Source organism: Somniosus microcephalus, chromosome 5, assembly GCF_052327205.1.
Source record: "Somniosus microcephalus isolate GS21.2 chromosome 5, FLI_Smic_1.0, whole genome shotgun sequence".
NCBI classification, from domain to species: Eukaryota; Metazoa; Chordata; class Chondrichthyes; order Squaliformes; family Somniosidae; genus Somniosus; species Somniosus microcephalus.
The window spans coordinates 284,850,230-284,870,829 of NC_140991.1; the positions used below are offsets into that span (position 1 = coordinate 284,850,230).

The 20,600-nt window shown below is 42.5% G+C and overlaps 1 protein-coding gene across 7 annotated transcripts in view; it reads left to right on the plus strand.

Moving 5' to 3' along the window:
- LOC147117789 (solute carrier family 12 member 7-like) overlaps nucleotides 1-20,600 on the plus strand; it is a 257,428-nt gene that overhangs the window by 1,777 nt on the left and 235,051 nt on the right. The window lies entirely within an intron of this gene.

A 20,600-nucleotide genomic window follows, 5' to 3' on the forward strand; every position in this document is an offset into this window, starting at 1 on the left:
TAATAATCTGTACCAACCGTGTGAAATTATTTTGTGTTGGTCACACCCAACTGATTGCAATCAGTGCGACACCCATGTTGGCTTATGATGTAAATTCTACTGTACACTTGGTGGTGATCCCATGAGCTGTGTATCTTAAAGTAGTGTCTTTCTACTGTATTCTTTAGATATCATTCATTGATATAATTGAGTTTAAATCAGGGGCAAAGAGTGGAAGCAGCCAAATTTGTTTACAAAGTTGCATCCCCCCCCCCCGCCGCCTCTTGATATAGGAGCAGCCTGTGTAAATTTACTGGATGCACTTCACACAAGTGCGTGGTTATGTAATTGTAAATGGTTTCACAACACAAATCTTTAATTATGGGTAAAATTCCAGTCTAATCTTGGTTTCTTTTAAAGTGACTTATCATAGCTGAGTCCACCTCCCCTGCCATCTTTATCTATAGTTTAGTGAAATCAGACATGTGTGCACACTGCTGCATTTCTTTCTTTTTAAATGCTATTAAAGTTATTTAGACTGTATGCAGTAAAAATAGACAATGCAGCTGTCATCGGGAGAGTTGTGTAGCATGACGAAGGAGAAAGACCTCGGGTTGCATTCCCGATCAATACAGTAAATAACGATGAAACATGCAGGTTTCAATGCCAGGGTACACTGCTATTTACATATGCACCAATAGAACACTGATTCTATTTTCAAAAATCACCAGTACCAAAACTGGCAACGTAAAGACAAATAGGTTTTTATTAGTAGTGCAAGCATTCAGGATTAGAATATTACTTTGACTGGTTGCATGCTTCCAGCTATCTATCTATCAAGCAATCAGTCAAAAGTTGTTTTGATTGACATCTTGTTGTTTTTGTTATTTGCTGATGTTCCACAATGAATAGGTGATCTGAAAATGACAATGTTGACACTTGCTCCCTGGTTAGGCACATTTGAGCATTGGGTGCTTTATATGAGTACTCAGTCGGCTGTAAGGTGAAATCTACTGTGGGTGCTTTCGTATGTAAATCTTTTTAGAACTGTTACACAAGGTACATAGGAAGCCATTTTGTGCTTTGTTCTCTTTTTCTAAAGAGCAGGTTTACTGGACAAGTGCCTCTTGCCTCTTCTAACTGTCAATGACATGTTCTGCTTCATACCTTTCAGAAAGCTCAGGTTCTTTTATCAGTAGAAAAATTGTAACTTCCAAACATTTAGTGCAACTAGGAGTCTTGGATCTTTAAAATTGTAATTGCAAGCGATGGTTTAATTTTAAGTAAACCTCTTAGATGTGTATTGGTTGCGGAGTTTCCTTCCTCGTTCGTTTACGCATGAAATCATGATCGGCATCAGCAATGAAAGGAAAAGTGTACTTACATTTTCCCTGCATAAGTGAACATTGAAAATATTGTTTTTCTCTTTCCTTCGCCCCTCTCTGCCTCCTGCTATTCTGAAGAAGTCTAGCATCCAGTGATCTGTGGATGCTATTCCTTGATTAACTATAAGGAGACCTGTTGGATCATTATAGAAATTGATCCCTGTCACATCATAGGGCCACGACTTGTACACATTTTTGAACAGATCAATGCCTAATCTCACTGAGACAGTTGAATGCCTCGCCTTAAAGGGAGAACACCACAAATATTCAGGGAGGGGATGGAACAGTGAGTATCGGATCAGCAATTCTGCCATGCTTTAAGACGGTGTGAACATGTAAGTAAGGTAACCATTTGCTGACATAACAGATTTATGAAAAGTATAGGAAACGCCCAGATTGTTGACTCACTAGTGGAAAATTTGCTTGGGATCTTTTAACGGAGCAGAACTGTTTCCATTAATGGTCGAAACTAGTTTCAGCGTATAGGATTTGTTAGTAATTACATATTTTTAAGATGTTCTTTCCAGTTTTTATCCTCTGAAAGTATTAACTTCCTGACTGAGGTACAATTCCATAGGTAGTGACTAGCCTTTGCTACCTTGCTCAAGTGGCCATTATTCATGTATTCCTTGGTGATGAATGCTAGCAGGCTATCCAACTGTAGAGGGCATCACAGCTAAACCAAATTGTGCCCTTCGCTCTTGATACATACATGGACTGAAGGAAAAAACAAAAGAGAGACTTGAATGTGTATACATAGCCCCTTTCATGGCTTCAAGATGTCCCAATGTGTTTTACAGCCAACAGAGGACCTTTGAAGCATAGTCACTGTTGTAATGTGGGGAACGCGGCAGCCAATTTGCGCACAGCAAAATCCCACAAACAGTAATGTGATAATGACCAGATAATTTTTTTTTAGTGATATTGGTTAAGGGATAAATATTGGCCAGGACACCGGGAGTACTCCCCTGCTCTTCTTTGAAATAGTGCTATGGGATCTTTTACGTCCACGTGAGAGGGCAGACGGGGCCTCGGTTTAACGTCTCATCCGAAAGACAGCACCTCTGACAGTGCAGTATTCCATCAGTGCTGCACTGGAGTGCCAACCTGGATTATGGGTTCAAGTCTGTGGAGCTTAAACTCTAGCTGATTTTCCCGCCACTCATTTCCTCGCCCAGGAACCCGGCACCCAATTATAACACCCTTGCTGCCATCCTGGCTTAATTCCGCTAACTTTGTGAAAAGTGGGACTTGGATCTACAGAGGATTACATAGGATATACAGCACAGAAACTGGCCATTTGGCCCAACCAGTCCATGCCGGCGCTTATGCTCCACTCGAGCCTCCTCCCATGCTTCCTCATCTAACTCTATCAGCATAACCCTCTATTCCCTTCTCCTTCATGTGCTTGTCTAGTCTCCCCTTAAATGCATCTATACTATTCACTTCAACCACTCCCTGTGGTAGCGAGTTCCACATTCTCACCACTCTCTGGGTGAAGAAGTTTCTTTTGAATTCCCTATTTGATTTCTTGGTGACTATCTTATACTGATGGCCTCTAATTTTGCTCTTCCCTACAAGTGGAAACACTCTCTCTGTGTCTACTCTATCAAAACCTTTCATAATTTTAAAGATCCCTGTTAGGTCACCCCTCAGCCTTTTTTTTTTTTTTCAAGAGAAAAGAGACCCAGCCTGTTCATCCTTTCCTGATATGTATACCCTCACTTTTCTGGTATCATCCTTGTAAATCTTCTCTGCACCCTCTCCAGTTCCTCTCTATCCTTTTTATAATATGGCGACTAGATTTGTACGCAGTACTCCAAGTGTGGTCTAACCAAGGTTCGATACAAGTTTAGCATAATTTCACTACTTTTCAATTCTATCCCTCTAGAAATAAACCCCAGTGCTTGGTTTGCTTTTTATATGGCCTTATAAAAGGCACTGTTGTAATGTGGGGAACGCGGCGTTATGAACAACCTGTGTTGCTACTTTTAGTGATTTGTGTATTTGTACTCTGAGATCCCCTTGCTCTTCTTCCCCATTTAGATTCGTATTTTCGAAGTAATATGTGACCTCCCTATCTTTCTTATCAAAATGTAATAACTCCCATTTATCTATGTTGAAATTCATGTGCCAATTATATGCTCATTCTGCAAGTTTATTAAGGTCTTCCTATAATTTGTTGTAGTCCTCCTCAGTATTGACTATCCCCCCACAATTTGGTGTCATCCGTAAATTTAGAAATTGTGTTTTTGATTCCATAGTCTAAATTGTTAATCTAAATTGTGAACAACAGTGGTCCCAGCACTGTTCCTTGTGGAACACCACATCTCACATTCTACCACTCTGACCTTTACCCCTACTCTGTGCTTTCTGTCTTGAATCCATTCTGCTGGTTGTCCCCTGACCTTATTAGTCTATTTATGTGGTACCTTATTGAAGGTCTTTTGTAAATCTAGATACATTACATCTACTGCATTACCCTTGTCTACTCTCTGTTAACCTCTTCAAAAAATTCAAATGAGGTTGGTCAAGCAAGCCCTTTTGAAATTTATGCTGACTTCATTATTATATTTTTGGTTTCTAGATATTCTGTTTTCTCCTTTAGTAGGGATTCCATTATTTTTACAACCACCGATGTTAAGCTGACTGGTCTATAGTTCCCTGTTCTTAAATATAGGTGTTACGTTAGCTATTCATCAGTCCTTTGGCACTACACCTTTTTCTCTAACGCATTATTAAATATGTGTAGTAATGCCTCTGCTAGGTCTTTCCTAGATTCTTTTAAAATGCACAGGTGTAATCCGTCCGGACCAGGGGTATTTTCCTCTTTGAATTTGATTAGTTTATTTAATATACATCTTTTTTTTATTTTAAATGCAGTTATCTAATTTCTAATCTCATCATCCGATGTCCTGTTCACCTGTTCTGTCTCCCTGGTAAATACTGAAGCAAAGTAATTATTAATATTATAGCCATCTCTCGCTGTCTATGATATTATCCTGTCCATCCCAACCTTTTTTAATTCTGTGCCAGTAAAATATTTTACTATTTTGTTATGTTCCTTGATAATTTAATTTCATAGTTCCTGTTTGCCTTCCTAATTTTTTTTGGACTTCTTTCCTAATCTCTTCGTATTCTCCCTCATCATGCTCTTCCCTGCTGTCTATGTACTTAATGTATGCCTTTTTCCTTACCCTCAATTGTTCCCTTATGGCTTTATTCATCCATGGTGTTTCATTAGTGTTTAGCATGTTCTTGTTTTTTGTCGATGACGAAGTCCAACACCGTCTTCAGTGTGCCAGTGCAGCCTTCGGTCGCCTGAGGAAGAGAGTGTTTGAAGACCAGGACCTCAGACCCAGCACCAATCTCATGGTCGACAGAGCAGTAGTGATACCTGCCCTCCTGTATGCTTCAGAGACATGGACCATGTACAGCAGGCACCTTTAAAGCATTGGAGAGGTACCACCAATGCTGCCTCCGCAAGATCCTGCAAATCCATTGGTAGGATAGGCGCACCAACATTGGTGTTCTCGCTCAGGCCAACATCCCCAGCATCGAAGCTCTGACCACGCTGGATCAGCTCCGATGGACGGGTCACATCGTCCGCATGCCCGATACGAGACTCCCAAAGCAAGCGCTCTACGCGGAGCTCCGACAAGGCAAGAGAGCCCAGGTGGGCAGAGGAAACACTTCAAGGACACCCTCAAAGCCTCCTTGAAAAAGTGCAACATCCCCACCGACACCTGGGAATCCCTGGCCCAAGACTGCACAAAGTGGAGGAGAAGCATCCGGGAAGGCGCCGAACATCTCGAGTCTCTTTGCCGGGAGCAAGCAGAAGCCAAGCGTAAACAGCGGAAGGAGCACATGTCAACCCAAGCACCCCACCCACCCGCCCCTTCAACCACCCTCTGCCCCACCTGCGACAGAGACTGTAGGTCCCGCATTGGACTCATCAGTCAGCTGAGAACTCATTTTTAATGTGGAAGCAAGTCATTCTCGGTTCTGAGGGACTGCAGAAAAAGAAGAAGCATGTTCTTGTTTTTTAGCAGAATACATTTTCCCTGGACTCTGTTGAACACCGTTTTAAATGTTTCCCATTACTGTTCTACATCATTGTTTGCCAATATTGTTGTCCATTTTATTTTCCCAAATTCTATTCTTAGCCCCTCAAAAATCTTCCTTCCATTCTTTTCTTTCTTTACCGACCTCTTCTGTCCAATTAATATCAGGGTAGTTGAAATCCCCCCATTATTATTCTATTTTTTTTACTCATTTCCCTACTTTGTTTGCATATTTCTTCCTCCCACCTCCCTTCCACTATTAGGTGGCCTGTAGACGACCGCTATTAGTGTGATTGATCTTTTATTATCTCTATCCACATGGATTCAATTTCTGTCTTGCTGATCGCTGCATCACTTTTTTCTACTGCCATTATGTTATCCCTAATAAATACAGCTACTCCACCTCCCCCTTTTCCCCCCTCTATCTTTTATAAATATGTTATACCCTGCATTGTTTAATTTCCAGTCCTGATTTTTCTGTAGCCATGTCTCCATAATCCCTACTATGCCTGGTTTCTCGCAATGTATTACAGGTAGACTATCCTTTATCCGAAAACCTCGGGACCAGCTGTGTTTCGGTTTTCGGAAAATTTCGGATTTCGGAAGGTGAGCGAAAACACTTTGGTTTTCAGAGTAATTCGGTTTGCGGGAGTGCGGATAAAGGATACACTATCCCTTATCCGAAAGGGTGGGGGTCGGCGGGGGGGTGGGGGTCGGCAAGGGTGGGGGTTGGCGGTGGGTCGGCGGGGGTCGGGGTCGTGCGCACGACTTACGCTGAGCGATTTCGGTTTTCAGAAGTGCGGAAAAATGCTACACTATCCCTTATCCGGCTAGGCCTGTAAGTCGTGCGCCACTCTGGCCATGTCGTGCGCATGACTTACGCTGACCGAAAAAACCTTCGGTTTTTAGAGGGTTTCGGTTTTCGGAAGTTCGGATAAAGGGTAGTCTACCTGTATTGCCTCCAGCTCTCCTATTTTATTACGGACACTGTGTGCATTGCTGTACAGACAGTTTAACTCATTTTTAACAGCAGTTCCTCTCACTTTATTTTTAACCATTTTTTTACATTCCTGTCCATAACCCTGTATTCCCTGACCATCAATGTTCTCCCTTACTTTATTCTTTCCTATGCTCTCCTTTCCTGTTTTGTTTATATTTAGGCTGGTTTCATTTCTTTTAGATCCCTCCGCGTCTCTTCCTCGGGGCCCCCCCCCCCCCCCAATCGTCTTACTAGCTTAAAGACTAGGACTTTAGGACCTTCCTATTTTGAATGAGGCGGTGATGTTCTCACTGAGCTAGTGGCAAGCCTGCCTTTCATAGTTCATTACAGATTTGTTAATAATGCTGAAAATTTTCACTCTAAGTGCTGGCTACGAATTTATTACCAAGATCTCTTTATCTCTTAATTTTTAAAAGGCTTTGTAATAAGCAGCGAACTGGCTTTAAAATATACTTGCATATAGGTAATTCCAAATAAAATTTTGACGATTTATCATTCGCTTCCAAGGGGAAAATGTTAATTTTATTATAAATCTCTACAGCAGCTGTTTTGATGTCGGTGTGAGTGTGGCTGTGCTGTTGGTGTGACCCAGGCCAAGACTTCTAGACTGTGCAGTCCAACGTCTTTCGAATCCGACGTTAAACCAAGGCCTCGTCTGCCCTCTCCGGTGGATGTAAAAGATCCCATGGCACTAGAGTAGGGGAGTTCTCCCCAGTGTCCTGGCCAATACCTATATCTCAACCAACATCATTAAAACAGAGTATCTGGCCATTTACCACATTGCTGTTTGTCGGACCTTGCTGTGTGCAAATTGACTGTCACGTTTTCTACATTACAACAGTGACTACACTTTAAAAGTACTTCTCAAAGCGTTTTACAGCCAATGAAGTCCTGAGGTCATGAAAGGTGCTATACGAATGTAAGTCTTATTTTTCTTTTCCAACACTCCAATGAACAGTAGACAGACAAAGAGCCAAAAATCAGCTGGTTGGAAGTTGCTATAGGAAGTGCTGTGGTGAGACAGCTGGTTGGTGTGGGTTTGTTTTGTCCGCCCGAGTTGCCAGGGGAAAGCCTCAGCCAGAATGGATGCTCCTGTGATATTTGAACAACATAGGCAGCCTGGTTCTGCGCTCTTCTTGGAAGTACAGGTTTTTGATGTGGGACGACCAAGCCACGAGATTGTGGGGTCAACTAAAATCGAGACATAGAGGCAGAAAAATAAGAATGAAAGGTGCAAGATAAATTTGAGATACTGGGCCAGAATTTGCGGTCGGAAGGCGTACCTCCGGAGTATGCCTCCGACCCGGAATTTTTTTTTTTTTTTTTAGAACCTACCTCCCGGGCTTTGGCAACTTCAGGTCCTGGGCCTGCAGGCACGCGCCTGCATAAAGGCCCTCGGATCCCAGGGACTCGGGCGGTTTGGCAGCGACCCTGGGATCACATGGGCCAGATCCTCTGATGAGAAAGGAGGATCACATCACTGTTATTTTTGAATGGAATCCCCAAATAATTAAGAAATTAAACAATTCTAATAAAAATAAAAGTTCCATTTTCACATTTAATTAAAAGTCCTGAACTTTTCCTGAAGAGATTAAATAGCTGGGGTAGAGAGTCCTTGATGGGGAAGGCCACACATGGTCTGTGGACATTGTGAGCTTGATTGATTCAAAGGACCATTTTTGTTAATTTACTTTGTCTATGCCCTCTGAGCCATTTCAAGGTCAGAGGTGACTTGTTTCTGGACCTCCTTACTTTCTCAGCCAAAAGGAGGGAAACAAGGAGGTCCAGAAACAAGTCACCTCTGACCTTGAAATGGCTCAGAGGTGTTGGTTTTCAAACTTACTGGCCAGCCATAAAACTGGCATTGCAGGTTGGCCGCTCATTATATCAACCACCAGACGACACAAAGCTGGGTGGGAGGGTATGCTGTGAGGAGGATGTCGTGAAACTCCAGTACGATTTGGACAGGTTGGGTGATTGGGCAGAAACATGGCAAATGCACTATAATGTGGATAAATGTGAGGTTATCCACTGGTGGCAAAAACAGGAAGGCAGATTATTATTTGAATGGCAATAGATTGGGAGAAGGGGAAGTGCAAAGAGACCTGGGTGTTCTTGTGCACCAGTCGCTGAAGGTAAGCATGCAGGTGCAGCAGGCGGCTAAGAAGGCAAATGGTATGTTGGCCTTCGTAGCAAGAGGGTTCGAGTACAGGAACAAGGATGTCTTGCTACAGTTGTACAGGGCCTTGGTGAGACCGCACCTTGAGTATTGTGTGCAGTTTTGGTCACCTTACCTAAGGAAGGACGTTCTTGCCATGGAAGGAGTGCAGCGAAGATTCACCAGGCTGATACCTGGGATGGCAGGAATGACGTATGAGGAGAGATTGTGTCGATTGGGCTTATACTCACTGGAGTTTAGAAGATTGAGAGGGGATCTCATCGAAACCTATAAAATTCTGTCAGGCCTGGACAGACTAGATGCAGGAAGGATGTTTCTGATGGCCGGGGAGTCCAGAACCAGGGGTCATAGTCCAAGGATAAGGGGTAAGCCATTTAGGACTGAAATGAGGAGGAATTTCTTCACCCAGAGAGTGGTGAACCTGTGGAATTCTCTGCCACAGAGGCTGGTGGAGGCCAGTTCATTAAGTATATTCAAGAAAGAGTTGGATATATTTCTTAAGGCTAAAGGGATCAAGGGATATGGGGAGAAGGCAGGGACAGGGTACTGAATTTGGATGATCAGCCATGATCTCATTGAATGGCGGAGCAGGCTCGAGGGGCCGAATGGCCTACTCCTCCTATCTTCTATGTTTCTATGGAAATCAAATTCAGGCGGTTTCTCTTAAGTCGCTGCTAATCTGCCAGACCAGCCTTGCACCGAGCGCAGCAAGTTGAAAACCTACACCAGTGTCTCTTAAGGAAATTGCAAGCTCATCATAAATAACTGCTTCACACTTGACTTATTCCATACGTTGACAACTTTATTACCTAGCTGCCGCATTTCCCTACATTACAACAGTGACTACACTGCAAAGGTACTTCATTGGCACTTTGGGATGTCCTGAGGTCATGCAAGATGCTACATAAATGCAAGTTTTTTTCTCTTTTTCTACATCTGTTCTTCCACACTGTTTCAGCATCTTTCTCATAATAATCATAATCATAATCAACTTTATTGTCATTGATAGTGCACAAGTGCAGTACAACGAAATGTAGGCTTGCGACTCCCGAGAGTGTACATTTAGATTAAGACATTTAAACATTCAACATTCATTTGGCTTGTAATACATTAACATAAACATAATAAAGTGCATTGGCAGATGTGCAGGCTTTAGAGTTTATTTGTGGAGTTCAGTAGGATGACAGCCCTGGGAAAGAAGCTGTTCCTAAATCTGGTCGTTCGGGTGCGAATGCATCTGTAGCGTCTCCCAGATGGCAGGGGGGCGAACAGACTGTGGCTGGGGTGGGTAGGGTCTTTGATGATGGTCAGTGACCTCCGTAAACAGCGTTTCTGGTATATGTGCTCTATGGTCGGTAGCCGGGTGCCGGTAATGCGTTGGGCAGTTTTGACTACCCGCTGCAGGGCTTTCCGGTCATAGGAGCTACAGCTGCCATACCATACTGTGATACAGTTCGTCAGGATGCTCTCTATTGTGCAGCGGTAAAAGTTAGAGAGGATCAGGGGTGACAGGTTACATCCCTTCAGCCTCCTCATTCTTTGTTTTTCCTCCCAAAGTGTATTAAATTACACCTATTGAAATTAAATTGCATCTGCCTGCCTTGCAATACTTTCCTTTTGGTCTTTTTGCCACAGAAAAAACTATGCACTGAAATGTAAATGGGAAAAGATTAGAGAAGCTTAAACTTTAGTCAGTAAGAAGCAGGTTACGTGGGAGCCTCATTGAAATATAGAAAATGGTATTGATAAAGTAAGCCCAGAGTATCATCAAAGTATGGCAAGAGACTAGGATATTAATTGAAAGGAAAATTAAAATTCAAAGTCAGTGAAAAACATCTTTACACAGAGTAATAAATGTTTGGAATAGTCTACCCAAAGGGTTTAGTATATATTATGTTGAATCCCCATGGGGATGCCCCTTTGCACCGTGTGCGCTCCTGGTAGATGCCTCTTGGCTACAAATGATGAGAGGTATACAGAAAAAGAAAGGAAAGTGGTTCATGCAGGTTCTGGACATAAGCCTGATCAACCAGATGAGCTGAACCATGACTGGCCTTTTGCCCCATTTAATAAAAAAAAAGAAACCCCTTATTTTGATTTATTTTTGTTCCTTTTGGTACATCTAATAAGGAAACATTAAACTTTGTAATTTTCATGCTTCCTGTGAATCATTAAGATGGAAAGGAACTTTACCTTTTTTTATAATCGGAAAAATGCTTGGTCTCAGTGTTGCAAAATCTTGCATAATTATAATGCCATGAATCGTAATCGGCTGATCAATAGGGCATATCCTTCCTGTGACCAACCCTTGCGTGGGACGGTGTTAATTGTCGGATCCATGTCTATAGCGTAGGTGTGCTTGAAATCACTTCTCATAAATGTCTGTTTTAATGATTTGGCTAGACTCTGGTTGCTTTTGTTAAGTAATAGATACATGTATGAACATGTATGGTTTTGTTTTATTGGTATATTCCATCGTTATCGGCTACAAAAAAAAACCTGATTTGTCGCATGTGGCAATCCATTATCTCTGAGAGGGCTAATTATGTGTGACCCTGATGGGTACAAGATCTATAACAAGCGATTGCATTATCCAGAGGGCATGTTAATGCTGCTGTCTAATGAACTGCCTTTTTCTTTTATCTGTGGGAAGGCTATGTTGATTTTGCCAGTATCGTTCTTTCTAGGTTGCTGGTGTACTTGGAAGGAAGACTTGCATTTATATAGCACCTTTCATGACCACCAGACGTCTCAAAGCGCTTTACAGCCAATGAAGAACTTTTGAAGCGGAGTCAGTGTTGTAATGTGGGAAACACGACAGCCAATTTGTGCACAGCAGGCTCCCACAAACAGCAATGTGAAAATGCCCAGATAATCTGTTATGTTGGTTGAGGGGGAAGTATTGGCCAGGACACTGGGGATAACTCCCCTACTCTTTTTCAAAATAGTACCGTGGGATCTTTTACATCCACCTGAGTGAGCAGACGGGGCCTCGGTTTAACGTCTCATCCAAAAGACGGAACCTCCGATAGTGCAGCACTCCCTCAGCACAGCACTGGAGTGTCAGCCTAGCTTTATATGCTGAAGCCCCTGGAGTGGAACTTGAACCCACAACCTTCTGACTCAGAGGCGAGTGTGCTACCAACTGAGCCACCATTGACACTTGGCCCACATGATGAAACAAGCTGATGTAATTTTTAAATCTGTTCAGGATAAAACTATATAGTTTGGAAATGCTAGTTGTAGGAGGGTGTGTTAAAATAATGTGGGACAGGCGGAATTGCAAATTTAAATATGAATCGTGTCTCTATTGTTTGTGCAATGGAAATCTTCAACTGCAAAATTGAACTTTTGTTTGGTAGTTTGTTTTTAGTTATTCTGCCTTACTTTAAAACTTAGTCATAACCTGCAGTGTTTGCACAAGATGCTGGAAGAATATGAATGGAACAAGTGCAGATGTAGAAGCTCTGTAGTAATTGCTTGAAAATTAATATCCCATGGTGTTGCACGGGGGTGGAAGTGGGGGCGGTGGGGGGTGGGGGGAAGAAGAGAGAGTCAGGACCAAGTGTCGTTTTCAAGTGGCAATTTAATTTCAATATCGATCAGTGTGAGCTGATGTATTTTGGTAAGAAGAATATGGAGGAAACATACTACTTAGATAATCGGAGTCTAAATGGGGTAGTGGAGCAAAGGGATCTAGGGATGCAGATACACAAATCAGCAAAAGTAGTGACGCAGGTTAATAAAGCCATAAAAAAAGTAAACCAAGTACTTCTCTGCATTTCAATTCTATCCCTCTGGAAATGAAGCCAAGTTAAGTTAAACTTGCAGAGAACCTTGGAGTACCGTGCACAGTTCTGTTCTCCATATAAAAAGGATATAGAGGCATTGGAGAAGGTGCACAAGGATAATACCAGAACTTAGGAGGTTATATCTATCAGGAAAGATTGAACAGGTTGGAGCTCTTTTTTTCTCTAGGAAAGAGAAGACTGAGGGGTAACCTGATGGAAGTCTTTTAAATTATGAAAGGGCAGACATGGAGAAAATATTTCCACTTGTGGGGGGAGACCAAAACTAGAGGCCATAAATATAAGACGGTCACTAATAAATCCAATAGGGAATTCAGGAGAAATTTCTTTCCCCAAAAAGTGGCAAGAGTGTGGAACGTGCTACCACAAGAAGTAGTTAAGGCAAACAGCATAGATGCATTTAAGGGGAAGCTACATAAGCACATGAGGGAGAAAGGAATAGAAAGGTATGCATTAAGGCTGGCATCGACCATTTGGGCCGAATGGGCCGGTTTCTGTGCTGTATTCTAGTTGTAAGTGAGGTTATAGCGTGGAGGATAATTGGACCAGAGCTTGCGGATGTAATTCAGTCTTTTTTTATATAAATTCCTATGTCGACATTTATAATGGGAATTGCCTATCTCCCATTGTAATTATACCCTCTGCTAGTGGTGGTACTGTGCCTCCTCCGCTGGTGAAAGGCTGTAATTAAAGTGTGACTGGTTCATACAGGGCGTTTCTGTTCTAAATTCTTATGTCCATATTTATAATGGACAAATAACAGGAAGTGCGCACAAATGTAATATTTTTGGTTTTATTTTTCCAAGAAGCAGACTTGTGAAACAAAATGTTCTCTTTTTATTTTCATTAATATTCCATTTGCTGCACATGCAGTTACATTGCTGGTGGCAGGAGGGTGTGTTAAAGTCTTCCAGCCTTGGCTTTCTTATGGCTATAGGACTCCGAGGCACCAGCTCAACACCTCTGCAGCTGGGGAGGAGTTGTGGGATTAAACTCCAACAATGAAGAATTCTGTTTAATGAAAAAGTCATGTGCATAAAAGATAATTTTAGATTTTTCAAGTAAAAAATGCTTCACTTTATTTTATTTCCGTTTTCCCCACTTAATGTTAAAATTAGCCACCCTACCCCACTTGGCTCTAGAGTGTTCAAGTTCAATGATGCATAATATGGTAAAAAATGATGTGTAACTATTGAATGACTTTTATTTTTGCTCTTATGTGCTCTCTTTTTTCTCTATCTTGCGCTCTCTTTAAACATGATTTTTTTTAAAAAAAATGCATTTTCATCATTGACAGTTAATTAATGCAAATAAAAGCAGAAAATGCTGGAGATACTCAGCAGGTCAGGCAGCATCTGTGGAGAGAGAAACAGAGTTAACGTTTCAGGTCGATGACCCTTCGCCAGAACTGGAAAAAGTTCTGCAAAGTTAATGCAAACATTGCCTCGTAATGTTAAGTATACTATAGAATGTCTTGTCTCTACATTGCAGACATTCTCGCCCTCAATTTCATCCATTGCTTCAATGTGTTCGACTTTTTGTACTTGATGTCCCAATTTTGTGTGCCTGTGTATGAATCCAAAACATCGTGAAGAACTAAAAGCATTGCCTAATACTGTCAGCTACAGCTCCGTGGTAGCATTCTCGCCTCGGAGGCATAAAGTCGTGGGTTCAAGTCCCACTTATATTTCAAAAAAGTAGTGGTAAGCCTGAGGATTGGGAGAGCTTTAGAAACCAGCAAAGGTTGACCAAAAATTGATTAAAAAGGAGGAAAATAGAATGAGAGTAAACTATCAAGAAATATAAAAAAGATTGTAAGAGCTTCTACAAGTATGTAAAAAGGAAGAGAGTAGCAAAAGTAAGTGTTGGTCCCTTAGAGGCTGGGACAGGTGAAAGTACAATGGGAATAAGGAAATGGCAGAGAATTTGAACAGAATATTTTGTCTCTGTCTCCACAGTAGAAGACACAAAAAGCATACCAAAAATAGTGGGCAACCAAGGGGCTAATAAGTGAGGAACTTAAAGTAATTAATATCAGTAGAGAAAAAGTACTCGAGAAACTAATGGGACTAAAAGCTGACAAATCCCCTGGACCTGATGGCCTACATCCTAGGGTTCTAATGGATGCATTGGTTGTGATCTTCCAAAATTTCCCTAGATTCTAGAATGGTCCCAGCAGATTGGAAGGTGGCAAATGTAACCCCGCTATTCAAGAAAGGAGGGAGAGCGAAAATGGGGAACTACAGGCCAGTTAGCCTGACATCAGTTGTCTGGAAAATGTTGGAATCCATTATCAAGGAAGTGGTAACAGGGCACTTAGAAAATCATATGATTAGGTAGAGTCAGCAAATCATATGATTAGGTAGAGTCAGCAAATCATATGATTAGGTAGGGTCAGCAAATCATATGATTTAGGTAGAGTCAGCAAATCATATGATTAGGTAGAGTCAGCAAATCATATGATTAGGTAGAGTCAGCAAATCATATGATTTAGGTAGGGTCAGCAAATCATATGATTTAGGTAGAGTCAGCAAATCATATGATTAGGTAGAGTCAGCAAATCATATGATTAGGTAGGGTCAGCAAATCATATGATTTAGGTAGAGTCAGCAAATCATATGATTAGGTAGAGTCAGCAAATCATATGATTAGGTAGAGTCAGCAAATCATATGATTTAGGTAGGGTCAGCAAATCATATGATTTAGGTAGAGTCAGCAAATCATATGATTAGGTAGAGTCAGCAAATCATATGATTAGGTAGGGTCAGCAAATCATATGATTTAGGTAGAGTCAGCAAATCATATGATTAGGTAGAGTCAGCAAATCATATGATTAGGTAGAGTCAGCAAATCATATGATTTAGGTAGGGTCAGCAAATCATATGATTTAGGTAGGGTCAGCAAATCATATGATTTAGGTAGAGTCAGCAAATCATATGATTAGGTAGAGTCAGCAAATCATATGATTAGGTAGAGTCAGCAAATCATATGATTTAGGTAGGGTCAGCAAATCATATGATTTAGGTAGAGTCAGCAAATCATATGATTAGGTAGAGTCAGCAAATCATATGATTAGGTAGAGTCAGCAAATCATATGATTTAGGTAGGGTCAGCAAATCATATGATTTAGGTAGGGTCAGCAAATCATATGATTAGGTAGAGTCAGCAAATCATATGATTAGGTAGAGTCAGCAAATCATATGATTAGGTAGAGTCAGCAAATCATATGATTAGGTAGGGTCAGCAAATCATATGATTTAGGTAGGGTCAGCAAATCATATGATTTAGGTAGAGTCAGCAAATCATATGATTAGGTAGAGTCAGCAAATCATATGATTTAGGTAGAGTCAGCAAGGTTTTATGAAAAGGAAATTTGAGTTTTTTGAGGATGTAACTAGGAGGGTAGTAGATAAAGGGGAGCCAGTGGATGTAGTATATTTGGATTTCCAAAAGGCGTTCGATAAGTTGCCACATAAAAGGTGGCTACACAAGATAAGGGCTCATGGCGTTTGGGGGTAATATATTAGTATGGATAGAGGATTGGTTAATGGACAGAAAACAGGGAGTAGGGATAAACGGGTCATTTTCCGGTTGGCAGGCTGTAACTAGTGGGGTGCCGCAAGGATCCGTGCTTGGGCTTCAGCTATTTACAAAGGGATTGAGTGCAATGTATCCAAGTTTGCTGACGATACAAAGCTAAGTGGGAAAGTAAGCTGTGAGGAGGACACAAAGAGCCTGCAAAGAGATATAGACAGGCTAAGTGAGTGGGCAATAAGGTGGCAGATGAGTATAATGTGGGGAAATGTGAGGTTGTTCTATTTGATAGGAAGAATAGAAAAACTGAATTTTTTAAATGGTGAGAAACTATTAAATGTTGGTGTTCAGAGAGATTTAGGTGTTCTCGTACAGGAAACACAGGAAGTTAGCATGCAGGTACAGCAAGCAATTAGGAAGGCAAATGGCATGTTGGCTTTTAATGCAAGGGGGTTGGGGTACAAAAGTAACAAAGTCTTAGTACAATTGTACAGAGCTTTGGTGAGATCACACCTGGAGAACTGTGCACAGTTTTGGTCTCCTTATCTGAGGAAAGACCTACTTGTCTAGAGGTGGTGCAACAGAGGTTCACTAGATTGATCCCTGGGATGAGAGGGTTGTCCTATGACGAGAGATCGAGTAGATTGGGCCTGTGCTCTCTGGAGTTTGAGGTGGTCTCATTGAAACATAGAAGATTCTGAGGGGGATTGACAGGGTAGATGCTGAGAGATTGTTTCCCCTGACTGGAGAGTTTAGAACTAGGGGGCATAGACTCAGGATAAGGGGTCGGCCATTTAAAACTGAGATGAGGAGGAATTTCTTCACTCGGAGGGTTGTGAATATTTGGAATTCTCTACCCCAAAGGGCTGTCAATGCTGAGTCGTTGAGAATATTCAAGGCTGAGATAGATTTTTGGACTCTAGGGGAATCCAGGGATATGGGGATCAGGCGGGAAAGTGGAGTTGAGGTCGAAGATCAGCCATGATCTGTCTTACTGAATGGCGGAGCAGGCTTGAAGGGCAGTATGGCCTACTCCTGCTCCTAATTCTTATGTTCACACCAGAGACTTCAGGACAAAATCTAGGCTGACACTTCAGTGCCATACTGAGAGAGTGCTGCACTGTCTGGGGTGCCATCTTTCAGATGAGACGTTAATTGGAGGCTCCATCTTCTCTCAGGTGGACGTAAAAGATCCCACTGCACTATTCGAAGAAGAGTAGGGGAGTTCTCCTGGTCTCCTCGGACATCCTGCTGATACTTGCAGATCAGTACCCTTGGCCAACATGACCAAACTCAATCCTGTATTGGTCCCTAGACATGCACTTCCAGCAAAGCTCACCCCTTCCCTAGTCCAGGGAGGCCAAGGCCAATTGTAACGCTCCTGCTGCTTCTGTGGCTGAAAACAGTTAACTTGGCACAGGTCAGGGAAGCTCTGTGTGGCTTAGCCACTCACTGGACAAACATGTTGAGCCATCAAGGGGACCCAGCTTACCTTCCTGGCCCCCATGCTAGTTGATATTGTTAATAGTTCTCTCTCCTCTGGTACTGATCCCCTCCCCTTCAAATCTGTCGTCATCACCCCCTCCTCAAAAAAACAACCCTTGACCCCTCTGTCTTTGCAAGCTGCCACCCTATCTCGAACCTCCCTTTCCTCTCGAGTCCTTGCACATGCTGTCGCCTCCTAAATCCTTGCCCATCTTTCCCGGAACTCCACGTTTGAATCCCTCCAATCAGGTTTCCGCCTCGCCACAGTATCGAAACGCCCCTCATCAAAGTCACAAATGACATCCTATGTGACTGTGACCATGGTAAACTATCCCTCTTCGTCCTTCTTGACCTGTTTGCAGCCTTTGACATGGTTCACCACACCATCCTCCAACACCTTTCCTTCGTCGTCCAGCTGGGTGGGACTGCCCTTGCCTGGTTCCATTCTTACCTTACCAGTCGTAGCCAGAGAATCGCCTGCAATGGCTTCTCTTCCCGCACCATTACCTCGAGTCCCCCAAGGATCTATCCTTGGCCCCCTCCTATTTCTCATCTACATGATGCCCCTCGGCGACATCATCCGAAAACACATCAGGTTCCACATGTTCGCTGACGACACCCAGCTCTACCTCGCCACCACCTCTTTCGACCCCTCCACTGTCTCTGAATTGTAATCCAATACTGGATGAGCAGAAATTTCCTCCAGCTAAATATTGGGAAGACCGAAGCCATTGTCTTCAGTTCCTGCTGCATACTTCATTCCCTAGCCACTGACTCCATCCCTCTCCCTGACAACTGTTTTTGGCTGAAACAGACTGTTCGCAACCTTGGTGTCATATTTGACCCCGAGATAAGCTTCCGACCACACATTTGCGCCATCACTAAGACCGCCTACTTCCATCTCTGCTCTTGCCTCAGCTCATCTGCTGCTGAAACCCTCATCCATGCCTTGGTTACCTCTGGACTTGACTATTCCAACGCACTCCTGGCTGGACTCCCATTTTCCACCCTCCAAAAACTTGAGCTCATCCAAAACTCTGCTGCCTGTATCCTAACTCGCATCAAGTCCCGTTCACCCATTACCCCTGTGCTCACTGACCTACATTGTCTTCAGGTTGCGCAAAGCCTCGATTTTTAAAATTCTCATCCTTGTTTTCAAATCCTTCCATGGCTTCGCCCCTTCCTATCTCTGTAACCTCCTCCAGCCCTACAACCCTCTGAGATATCGGCACTCCCTCCAACTCTGGCCTCTTGAGCATCCTCGATTTTAATCGCTCCACCATTGGCAGTTGTGACTTCGGCTGCTGAGGCCCTAACCTCTGGAATTCCCTTCCTAAACCTCTCCATCTCTCTGCCTCTCTTTCCTCCTTTTAAGACGCTCCTTAAAACCTACCTCTTTGACCAAGCTTTTGGTCATCTGCCCTAATATCTCGTTGTGTGGCTTGGTGTCACATTTTGTTTGAGAACGCTCCTGTAAAGCCCCTTGGGACGGTTTGCTACATTAAAGGTGTTATAAATATTGTTGTTTTTGTTAGTTCCATATTCTTGTGTGAAATAGTTCTTGCTGGATTCCCTGTTGACTCTAATTTTTTGAACATATGTCCACTAATTTTTGCACCCTTTCTCAGTTTGAGTAGTTACTGTTCCCATTGCTGTACTATTGAGGTTGCTGCTCTGAGTATGACCAGCCCAAAGATGACTGCTTCGTTCTGATGTGTTGTTTCAATGCAGCTTCGGCCCAGTGGTAGCACACTTGCCATGTGGTAAAAAGGACGTAGGTTCAAGACCCATTCCAGAGACTTGAACACCTAATCTCGGCTGACACTCCACTGCAGCCTTTTAGATGAGACGTTAAATCAAGGACCCATCTACCCTCTAAGGGTGCACGTTAAAAATCGCATGGCATTTTCTTGGAAGAGCAGAGGAGGAAAACTACCAGATTTTGTAAGCAAACTCCCTAGATTAGTTTCTTTAGCTCTGAATGACTGCCTCTTTGATGGTGATTATTTTAGAAGGCACCACACTGGACATGAATTTCAAAAGCTGGTTGCCTGCTGCAAACTCCGACCCACTGCAGCGGTGCATTGATTGACTGACTGCAGAAGCGTGGCCTCTTTGTGATCCCTTGAGGCTGTACTGGGGTCAGGAAAAGTGAAGTGTTTGTATTGTGTAGTACTGTCATTTGAAGCAAGGAAGCATAGTTCTTGTATGTGAATCAGTAGCAGCTCATTGCAGGCCGAAGCATATCCTACTGCTGTTTCAGGATAGAACAGAATGTCAAAAGGACCAACCTGATTATTGGCACATAATGGACTCCATGCAATCAGTTGCTGCAAACTGGTGCTTTTTTTTGTGGTGGGGGGTGCTGCGCTTGGCAATCATGGTAGTCCAGCCATGTCATCTGTGCTTGTTTGCTGCCAAGTGAATTTTAGAGAAGTACGAAATGATAAAACCTTTAGCTCCTCCTTTCAACTGAGGAAAGTGTACAGCACTGGGGGACAGCAAGAGCAAAAACACTCCTGCTCATTTCCTTTGGCAGCCCTAACTTTAATTTACTGTATATCTACATGATGATACATTAAGTCTACAGAAACTTCCTGTAGCGCCACCACTGGCGGGAGGGTATAATTACAGAATGAGAAGTTTTCCTAGGCAGTTTCCATTAGAAATCTACATATAAAATTACGTTTATAATTTATAGATTTCAAATTGGGAACTGAAAGTTCCGAGCCCACTAATGTGCTTCACCTGAAGATCTGCACTTGGTCTTGACTCCCTGCATGCAATGTCACAGGGGATTGACTGGTAATATATTAAAATCTGTATGTCTGACTTTGGCTGTTCTACTTGCTAACAAGATGTTTCAATGAACGAGATGCTCATTGACAACTGTAGTTACAGCCTCTGGCCACCAACTGGCACTGCATCTTCACAAAGTGCTCAAAATGCTTTAGGAAAATGTTTTTCATCGCCATTCTTTCTCAGTAACTGAAATTCTTCAGGTGCAAAGTAAGAGTTTAGGCAAAATAAATTTTAAACATTCAAAAATTGAACATGATTTAAATTTGTGCACTGAATTATCATAGAATGCTTTTATTTGAAGGCCTCAGCACCTCTCAAAAGCCTGGGCTTGAACTTTACATTTTTACCCAGTGTTGTGAGCCA